At 48.1% G+C, this 9,698-nt stretch overlaps 1 long non-coding RNA gene across 2 annotated transcripts; it reads right to left on the bottom strand.

Moving 5' to 3' along the window:
- Nucleotides 1–375: 375 nt before the first annotated feature.
- On the bottom strand, nt 376–9,239 carry LOC126936592 (uncharacterized). 2 transcript variants are annotated; one of them, XR_007719447.1, is made up of 3 exons: nt 9,152–9,239; nt 8,251–8,777; nt 376–6,900 (listed from the first exon to the last, which is right to left on the bottom strand). It is a non-coding gene; the product is annotated as an uncharacterized LOC126936592 (long non-coding RNA). The 2 variants fall into 2 exon arrangements; XR_007719446.1 differs by having other exon boundaries at nt 376–8,386; nt 8,658–8,777.
- Between the last annotated feature and the right edge of the window lie 459 nt (nt 9,240–9,698).

The raw sequence follows: 9,698 nt of genomic DNA, 5'->3' as shown, positions 1-9,698 counted from the left end.
TTTTCAACTTATCATTTCCTTGGATGAAGAAATTATGCTCAGGGAAGCTCTAAAAGTGAGAGAGAGAGAGAGAGTTGAAGCCGGGCGTGGTGACTCATGCCTGTAATCTCAGCACTTTGGGAGTCCAAAGCGGGAGGATCACCGGAGGTCAGGAGTTTGAGACCAACCTGGACAACATGGTGAAACCCCCGTCTCTACTAAAAATACAAAAATTAGCCGGGCATGGTGGTAGGCGCCTGTAATCCCAGCTACTAGGGAGGCTGAAGCAGGAGAATCCCTTGAACCCGGGAGGCAGAGGTTGCAGTGAGCTGAGAGCCAAGATCACGCCACTGCACTCCAGCCTGGGCAACAGAGTGAGACCCTGTCTCCAAAAAAAAAAAAAAAGAGTTGTGAGGGACTAGGAATGTTCTGTAGAATTAAAACAGAAATCCAAAAAAGTCTGTAAAAGGTGGAAGGTTAGCTCAAAACCAAAACATAAAGTGTAACAGAGATGGATGATGTAAAGTCCATTATTTAGGCTCAAAACTCAGCCACTGACATTTAGAATTAGAGATTCCCTGTTTGGTTCCAGTTCATATAAACTATTTCATTGACCTCATGCTAAAAATGAGTGAACAGCTTTTCAGGTTAGATTTAAATATTAGGTGCACCCCCAGCACTGGTTAACTTAGCTGTTCAGTGATTACATCAATGACCCCAGTTTGTTTGCCTGCTTGCTTGCTTGTTTATTTTGTTTTGTTTTGTTTTGTTTTTAACACATTTCTGTTCTGTTAGCCTTAATTTGTCCTCTTGGCTTTCAGGTTTGTTCCCCTCATGGCCATAAGATAGCTGCCGCAGTTCTAGCCATCACATCTCTGCACACATTTCTAATAGAAGAACAGGCCAGGCCTTTTTGTATCTCTTTAAAAGAGAAGAAACCTTTCCCAGAAGCCCCTACTGGGCTTCCTCTCTACCTTGTTAGCTAGAATTGTGTCACACGCTCATACACTTGCCTAAATTATCCACTGGGAAGAGAAATGGGCTCACTACAACTCCTTGGACCAGTTATGAAGGAGGGTGAGCACTTAATTAAAATCAAGTTCTCTAGCCTGGGCAACATACTGAGACCTTGTCTCTACCAAAAAAAAAAAAAAAAAAAAAAAAAATTAGCCAGGTGTGGTGGCACCTGTCTGTAATCCCAACTACACAGAAGACTGAGGCAGGAAGATCGCTTGAGCCTGGGAATTCGAGGCTGCAGTGAGCTATGACCATACCACTGCACTCATGCCTGGGTGAGAGTGAGACCCTGTTTCTAAAAAGGAAAAATAAATAAAAATACAAATGATCAGGTAACCAAAAGTTCCTGCTCTAGAGGTAATGAACTCTCCATCATTACAAGCATTCAAGTAAGGACTGAACAAAACCTGTCAGAGGTATAAAAGGAGATTCTTGCAATGGGTCAGAGTTGGATGTGACAACCCTGAGGTCCTTTTCCATGTAGTTCACAGGTATACACATTTCCTCAACAAGGGACTATGGCTCAAGAGCTCACGAAAGGGCTTTGTGACTAGTTAAATACAACGCCCACACCCTGTGACTGCCCCTTACTTTCACACTGCTTGTCCTTCTCAAAGACCCCATCTTGGTCTCCTCTCCACCACCACATCTCAGCAGCTCAGGCTGTCCCAAGAGACTTGAGTGAAGACACAGGCAAAGACAGCGCAGGGGCTTCCAGGCTGAGCCCAGCCTCCTGCCCAGGTGTGGGCTCTCTGGACCCATCCAGGGATGAAATTAACACCCACAGCAACAGACAACGGTGGAGCCGTTGCTGTGCGTGAGGCACAAGGGACCCAGGGAGAACTGGCCATTTGATTTCCAACTCAGAGCTTGCAGTGCAATTGGAGGGAGGAAGACGGGATACATGATGGAAGGAAAAAAATCATTCTATTTCCATAAACCACATGTGAAAATCAGCCAGATTTCTTACATATAAGTAGAAAAAGTAGTAATCCAAGATCCACACTCAACAACAGATGAGTGGGGACAGGCAGAGGCACTCTGGGGACACTGAGGAAGGACAGTGTTGTTAAAAATAATAGAACTGGGTGCTGCAGTTCAGACTGTAATCCCAGCACTTTAGGAGACTGAGGTGGGAGGATTGCTTAAGTCCAGGAGTTCAAGACCAGCCTGGGCAACACAGTGAGACCCTATCCTATTAAAAATAATAATAGGAGCTGACAATAACACAAAAGTGGACATTTCCAGATATGATCATATTGTCCTTGTTTGGCCAGTGTCACCAGCAGCTGGGTCCCCATTATGGGGCCTGGGTGCCCAGAGAAGTTAAGAGGAGATAAGCTCCCTCTGTTCCTGTACATCTCTGCCCACCTCACCTCTGAAGAGATTGTTATATCCTTGCTATCTATAAAATAGGACATTACAATGTTTGTTTAAAAAAAAAAAAGTAACTCCCAAATTTCTGAGTTTCCTATGTGTTGGGGCTGGGGCTAAGAACTCTATGTACATCATCTAATTTAATTCTCAGTAACACAGATGATCTCTTGATGTCTCTTTAAAGCTTCGGGGGTCACTTTTAGTATTCAGATAAAAATAGTTCCATGCCGTACAGTCTCCAAGATTCCTAAGAATGGCCAGGACCTGGCATTTTCATGATTCCCTCTCATTCTGATTTCCTCTTCTCTCTCAATCCTGTTCTGACTCAGTTTCTGAGTTCATGCAATTTTTTGGGTTTTTTTGTTTTTGTTTTTGTTTGATTGTTTGTTGTCTTCTTATTGACCTACAGAAGAAGAGATACCAAAACCAGACTTGGGAGACAGGGAGAGTCCAGGAAGGCTTCCTGGAGGAAGTGGCAGATGAGATCTGTCTCATCCTGAATTTTCCCCCAAAATGTTACTAACCTATGGCAGAACTTGTAAGATAATTTTCCTAGAAGTTGGGAGTAACTGGGGAGTAGGAGGGACCTTCTTATAGCCAAACGAGCAACTCGAAATTTAAAACTCAGACCTCTTGCTCTTGCCAGTTCCTGCTGAACCAGTCACATCTTCCGGGTTCTGTCTTCAGCCTCTGCCCTCCAATCCCGTGGTTGACTCCCCTCACCCCTACGGCACTCCCCCATTTCCTGGTTCTCATCGCTTCCTGCTGAAATGGCTTTTGTCTTTGGAGCAGTTCAGCCCCACTCTTTGGCCTTCTCTTCCCAGTTTCACTCTGGTGGGTAGAGAGCTTTATCTGACACAATCAGTGGGTCATTTTCCGGAACAAAGATCCCTGTCTCCCTGGCAGCAATGCATGCCTTTCTCTAGAATACAAAAGCAGCTAGAGACACACACTTGACTCACAGCAATGATGAGAAGCAGGGATTGCCATTTACATAAGAGGAGACTGAGGCATAGAGCAGGTAAGAAGTTTGCTGAGGCTGAGGTCTCAAAGCTGCTAAATGGTGACATCTGGATTTGAAATAGGTCTGTGGGCTCCAGACTATCCCTCTTAACTGTGACATGAACTTTCAAAGAGGTGAGGCTTGAAGAAAGCTTGGAGGGAGGGAACAGACGGACAGAGAAGCCCAAGACGTGAGGCAGAGTCCAAGACCTGCTGAGCCCATGGGAGTGAACCGGGGCAACTGAGGCAGGGAGCCTGGGAGGAAGCCATCACCGAGGCGGGCAGGAGATAAGCAGGTGGACTGGAAAGCAAAATAGGAGGAAAACCTAAGGGACAGTTGGGTCAAATCAAACAGAAGGACTGAGTATGGGGGCTGGCAGAGAAGGAGGAATCAGGAATCCTGTCCAGGTTTCTGACCGGCAACTAGAGAGATGCTCACTGAGATGGTGGCCATGCAGGAAGGCGGGGAAGGGTGTTCAGAACGTGCTCAAGTTCACACATGTGGGGATGGAGATGCTCTTAAGCTGCTGGGCTGTTGCTCCTGAGACAAGCCCACACTGGAGCGGCCAGCAGCCTACAGATGGTAATTAAAGCCACAGGGAGGATGAGCTCACGCAGGGAGAACGCGTGGAGGGAGGAGGTGAGGACTGGGATCCACTCGAGGAGCACTCACAGCAAAGGGGGAGGGTGACCATCGAAGGAAAGCAAGAAGCCAGCCAAGGTCAAAGCCAAGGCCAAGGCCGCAGGCACCGGCAGGGCTCCGCCTGGGACCTGAGGCTGGACTTGCCCACATGGCCAAATGCCATGGGAGGCAGAAATGTCCTGAGAACAGCAGTTGGATTTAGAAGTGGTAAGGGGGTGACTGGAGAGGGGACTTGGTGACTTTGTAGACCACTGGGGATGCCACTCAGAGGAAAAACACCTGGAAGTCTATTTGTTAAAAAAAAAAGTGAATGAGAGAGGAGAACATCAGACAGCAAGGAACGCTAATCCTCTCAAGACAGGAGTTGGGGGAGAAAAGATAAGCCGTGATCTGAAGAGACAGCTGGGGCCAAGGGAGAGAGGGTTTTGTTTGTTTTGTTTTAAGTGGGAGAGTTGAGCCAGCAGCTGTGAGTGAAGAGGGGAGGTAGAAAGCAGAGGTGAAGATTCAGATGGAGGCAAAGTTCGCGGCTTGGGAGCAGAACTCTCCTAAAAACACGCTCTGTCAAAAACATCCAAATCAGCAGAAATCCACTAGGAGATCAGGGCCTGACCAGGAGCCATGGTCTCAGGAGGGTCAGAGTAGGAATGAAAATGGCTCCTAGTGGAAGGCATGGCCAGGGGCTGGGAAAGCAGTTCTCAGGAAATACAGTGGCAGCCTGCGTCCCTCTGGGCCACCCATGCCCCCCATCACAGGGGCCACAGCGAAGCTCTCTGCCCACCTCCTGGAGGCTGCTTGTCTGGTCCTTGCACCACCCACATGGGCTGCCCCTGCTGGTTTAGCATGGACCTGGGTTTCTCTCTCCTTATGCTCTCTGGGGCTTACCTGCATGCCTACAACTTCTACCTGAAGTCACCCTGTCTCCTGGCCTGGGTGTGCAGTATCCCAGCTCCTCGCTCTTTGATTTGGAGCAGAAGGTGTCCCAAAGTCCTCACACCCAAAGAAACCGAATTCTTCCTTGAGCCTGCCCTCCCCACAGCCACTGAAACGTGTCTGCAGACCCGGCTCCTCCAGCCTCTCTTCCACATCCCCAAGCTCAGTGAGTTCCACCAGCAATCCTGTTCCTACACCATGACTACAACGGTGGCCGTGCACTGAGCCCGTGCCACTCACTGATCATTCCTTTATTGAATACTACTGGAGCAGCTACCACGTGCCTGGTGCTTTACCGATTGCTGGGATGCAATGGGGAACAAGTCAGGTTTGTTCCTGCTGTTGTGTGGCTTGAAGCCTTCCATCTAGCATTGTGCTAGACACTGCTTGTGTTATCCCCTTTATTCCTGCAGCAGCCCAGTGAGACAAGCATCACCACCTCCATTTTAGAAAAGAAGAAATCAAGGCCCAACGTGATAAGAATTCCACAGTTTATAGAGAGCAGATCCTTAACCCACCATCCCGGGAGGCTCTGCTTCCTCCACCCAGGGCTGACTCAGCTTCTCTAAGCTCAGGTTCCCCAAGTTCTCTTCTAGAGTGATTCCTCTCCCCTCTTCTCTCCACTGGAGGAGAGGGTGCGTTGTTTGAGCCTGGAGACCGAGGTCTGAGGCCCAGCTCCTGGATCATGACTGGGTAACCTGGAATGGACTATTTATTTCATGGCTCAAAGCCCAAGTCCCCTCCTTGGTAAAATGAGTGAGGATGATCCTCCAGGGCCTGCCCTCCCCAGATAGGCGCTGGGGGGATTACATGAGGTCAGAGATGGGAAACTGCTTTCAGAGGCACCCACAGGCAAGGGGTTATGCTTATGAAAACTTTCTCTAAGCGGAAGCCCTGGCATCAGCAAATTACATATTAACGTGTGTTGAGTCACTACACTTCCTGTCCCAAGCTGTTTATACTGGGAGTGTTTCGCTAGCTGTGTAATGAAAGGGTTTTCCTCTCCTAAAGGAATTTCAGGTGTCTCCTAGCAGGGAGAGGAAGGAATCAGGGGCCTTCCTTGCACCTCTGAAATCATAGCCCAGAGGGCTGAGACGAGCATTTGTTGAGCATTTAGTATATGCCAGGCACTAGGCTAAGCTCTTTGCACACAATACCTCATTTATTTCTCATAAACCCTTAAGATGAAAATGCTATCCTTACTTCACAGATAAGAAAATGAATGTATCTGAAGCCACAAAGCTTTGAAGTGGTGAATTTAGGACTTAGAGCTAGGCCTGTCTGACTCCAAAACTCATGCTTTTCCCAGGAAGAAAAACCCAGCCCTGCCCCAAATCCCTGCCAAAAGCGACCTCCTCCAACTGCAGCCTCAGCACCGCCACTCTGATGCTCACTGGTGTGCCTCCTGCCCACCTTTGCACCACACAAGGAGCTCTTGGAGGACAAAGACTCTGTTGAACTCATCTTTGTATTTCCAGCCATCAGCACAGTGCCGGGGCCAGAGATAGCGTCAACGAACATTCTGCCGAATGATTGGATGGTCAAAGAATAACTTTTGCTTAAGGGCAAAATTGTGACTCTCATGCAAATAATCAAACTATGTCAAAAATTGTATTTAGTTCATTAATTCATGGGGGAACCAGTAAGATATTACAATTGGTTAAAAGAAAATCTCAAAGAACCTGAAATATAGCTCTCATAGTCTGCTCCGATCATAGTCTGCTCCTCCTGCCGTAAGAAAACACCATAGGCTGGTGGCTTACACAAGGGAAATCTATTTCTCACAGTTCTGGAGGCTGGAAGTCCAAGATCAAGGTTCCGGTGTCTGATGGGGGCTCACTTCCTGGCTTGTATGTCCTCTTGCTGTGGCCTCACACGCCCTTTCCTCATTGTGTTATTACCAGCTTTCTGTAACTTCCAGGGCTGTAAAATAGCTCAAAGACCATGAAAGCCTGGAAAAAAAACCAGAAGAGTATGCTAGACAAGACACCCAATCATCTTTTTGGTCCATTTCAAAGTCTTTCACAATTTTTCCCTATAGAACGCATCAATGAAAACAGTTGTCTGGGATGCCGCTGGGAGTGTCCACTCCCCCATCCACCCCCAGTCCCATCTCTCTCCGGTTGCGCTTTGTCAAGCTTCTTTCATCACCCACTTCCATCAGACAGTGGGTGGTCCCACAGCTTGGCCCTGAAGCCTTTCAACTGCCAACCAACCCCACCCAGAGTGATATTGACACCCCAGACTCGCACTTACAACTGCCTGTGCCGTATCTCCTTTGTCTGGAGTAGAGAAAGAAGGCCGCATTACAATGTCCTAAATGGAGGGGGCCTCTGACTCAGAACAGCCACGCAAGGGCACAGGTGACCTAGGAAAGAGGGCCCTACACTGCATGTACTCCCTTGCCACTCACATTGGCATTGGCCCATGGAAGATCTTAGCCCAGGAAAGAGGGTGCCTGACACAGTCTTGCAGGAAAGGGGCATCCCCAGGCTGCCCAGACCTAAGGGCTCCTTCACCAGCTAGCTGGGCACCATTGAAAAATTTAAGACCTTGTCAGAAACTGCAGCTGACAAGGGGCCGAGGGTATAAGAGGAAGATCACGCATGAGAAGGAGGCTCCCACTGGAAAATCAATGGAAAGCAAACCCTGGGATGTCTAAATGCCAAGAATAGTCCAGGTGGCTCATTGGAAAATTCAACCTTGATTTCAGATCCCTTGAAAATCCAACATTTGCTCTTAAAAAACAATTTCTGATGTCTTTATCTGTCTTCCTTTTATGAAGGTCAAGTTCTACCTGCAGAATGGTGTTTGTGATGCAGGTCCACAGTGTTTATCTCTGGAATATCAGTGGGCACAAACTGGCCAAGACCCCCATCAGCCGCTGACAGCCTCACATCTCTAGCCTGCACTAGCAACAGCATCTAACTAGTTCGCTGGCCTCCAGTCTCACCCTTTAACCCAACCCACAAGGATGCCAGAGTCAGTTTTCCAGATACATTTGGCCTTATCATTTTCCTGCGTAAAGTATTTCGTTGGCTTCTGATTGGCTGCCTGTAAGATAAAGGCCTGTGGTGTCCAAGGTGTTCCACAACTGCCCCCTGCTCACCTCCCAGCCTTGTCTCATCACTCCCTGATCCCTTCTTTGGGCTCCACCCTCACCAGTTTCTGGGAGTTCTCTGCATGCCCCAGACCATTTCTCCCACCTTTACTCACACCCTTCTTCTGACCAGCTCCTATCCCCTCAGAGATTGGTTCAGGTGTCCTCCCAGCACACGTGCTCTCTCTCTGCTCCAGCATACCTCTGTCAATCACCACATCGCTCCTCTATGTTGACAGGTCTGCTCCCCTTCCACCAGACGATGGGCTCCTTGAGAGCAAGCATCATTTCCCGTACCATTGACTGCTATCCTCGCAAAATGCATGTCCATCTAGAACCTGGGAATGTGACTTTAATTTGGAAATAGGGTCTTTGCAGATACGATCAGGGTTAACATGAGTTCACACTGGATTAGAGTGGACCCTCACTCCAATACAATTGGCATCCTTTTAAGAAGAGGGAAATGTGGACCCAGCGGCACACAGGGGAGAATGCCTTGTGAAGACAGAGACAGATTGGAGTGAGGCTCTACAAGCCAAGGCATGCCAGGGACTGCCAGAAGCCATCAGAAGCTAGGAGAGAGGAGTGGGACAGATTATTTTCTCGAACCTCAGAGGGAGCATGACTCTGCCATCACCTTGATTCTGGGCTTCCAGCCTTCAGAGTTGCGAGAGAAGAAATGTCTGTTGCTTTAAGCCACGCTGTTTGTGGTAATTTGTTACTGCAGCCCTAGGAAGTTCATAGAGTTCTTATCAGAGCCCCTAGCCCGGTGCTTGGTAAATGTTGAAAGGGTGAATTAATGGAAGGTCTTACAATACACTGCCTGCCTCACTCCCTGGCCTCAAGTTGTAGCTGAGGAGGGGAGAGAAGACTCGGGACCAGAGGACTCCCTCTGACCAAGGGAGACAGGCTCAGTCAACACATATTTATTGCATACTTAGCAAGTGCAAACAGCTATACCCCATGTAGTGAATCAAAAATGACTCTCATCCTAACAAAAATGACCTAACGCCATGGATAATAGTATTAGTCCATTTTCACACGCTATAAAGAACTACCTGAGACTGGGTAATTTATAAAGAAAAGATGCTTAATTGACTCACAGTTCAGAGTGGCTGGAGAGGCCTCAGGAAACTTGCAACCATGGCGGAAGGAGAAAGGGAAGCAAGGCACCTTCTTTACAAGGCAGCAGGAAGGAGAATGAACACAGGAGGAACTACCAAACACTTATAAAATCATCAGATCTTATGAGAACTCACCATTGTGAAAACAGCATGGGGGGAACCACCCTCATGATCCAATTACCTCCACCTTGTCTCTCCCTTGACGTGTAAGAGATTACAGGGATTATAGGGATTGTAATTCAAGATGATATCTGGGTGGGGATACAAAGCCTAACCATATCAATAATGCAGCCATTGTCTGTGGAATGCATTGCCTCTCACGGAGGCCTGGGCGAGGCTCACCTCAGCATGGGTGACGGGGCAGAGCTGCTGAGGGAGGGGAAGATGTTGAGTTTGCAGAAGAGAGGCTTTTAAAGGGACAAACTCCAAACATGGAACAGACAGTGGAATGAGAGAGACGTGTCCCCTGTGGTTCCAAGGCCAATGTTTAGAATTCACAGGAAAACAGATTTAGGCTCAATCTGAG

The sequence above is a fragment of the Macaca thibetana genome, chromosome 14, assembly GCF_024542745.1.
Source record: "Macaca thibetana thibetana isolate TM-01 chromosome 14, ASM2454274v1, whole genome shotgun sequence".
Lineage (NCBI taxonomy): Eukaryota > Metazoa > Chordata > Mammalia > Primates > Cercopithecidae > Macaca > Macaca thibetana.
The sequence above is the reverse complement of the archived record's forward strand: the minus strand, read 5'-3'. Positions and strand labels throughout refer to the sequence as shown.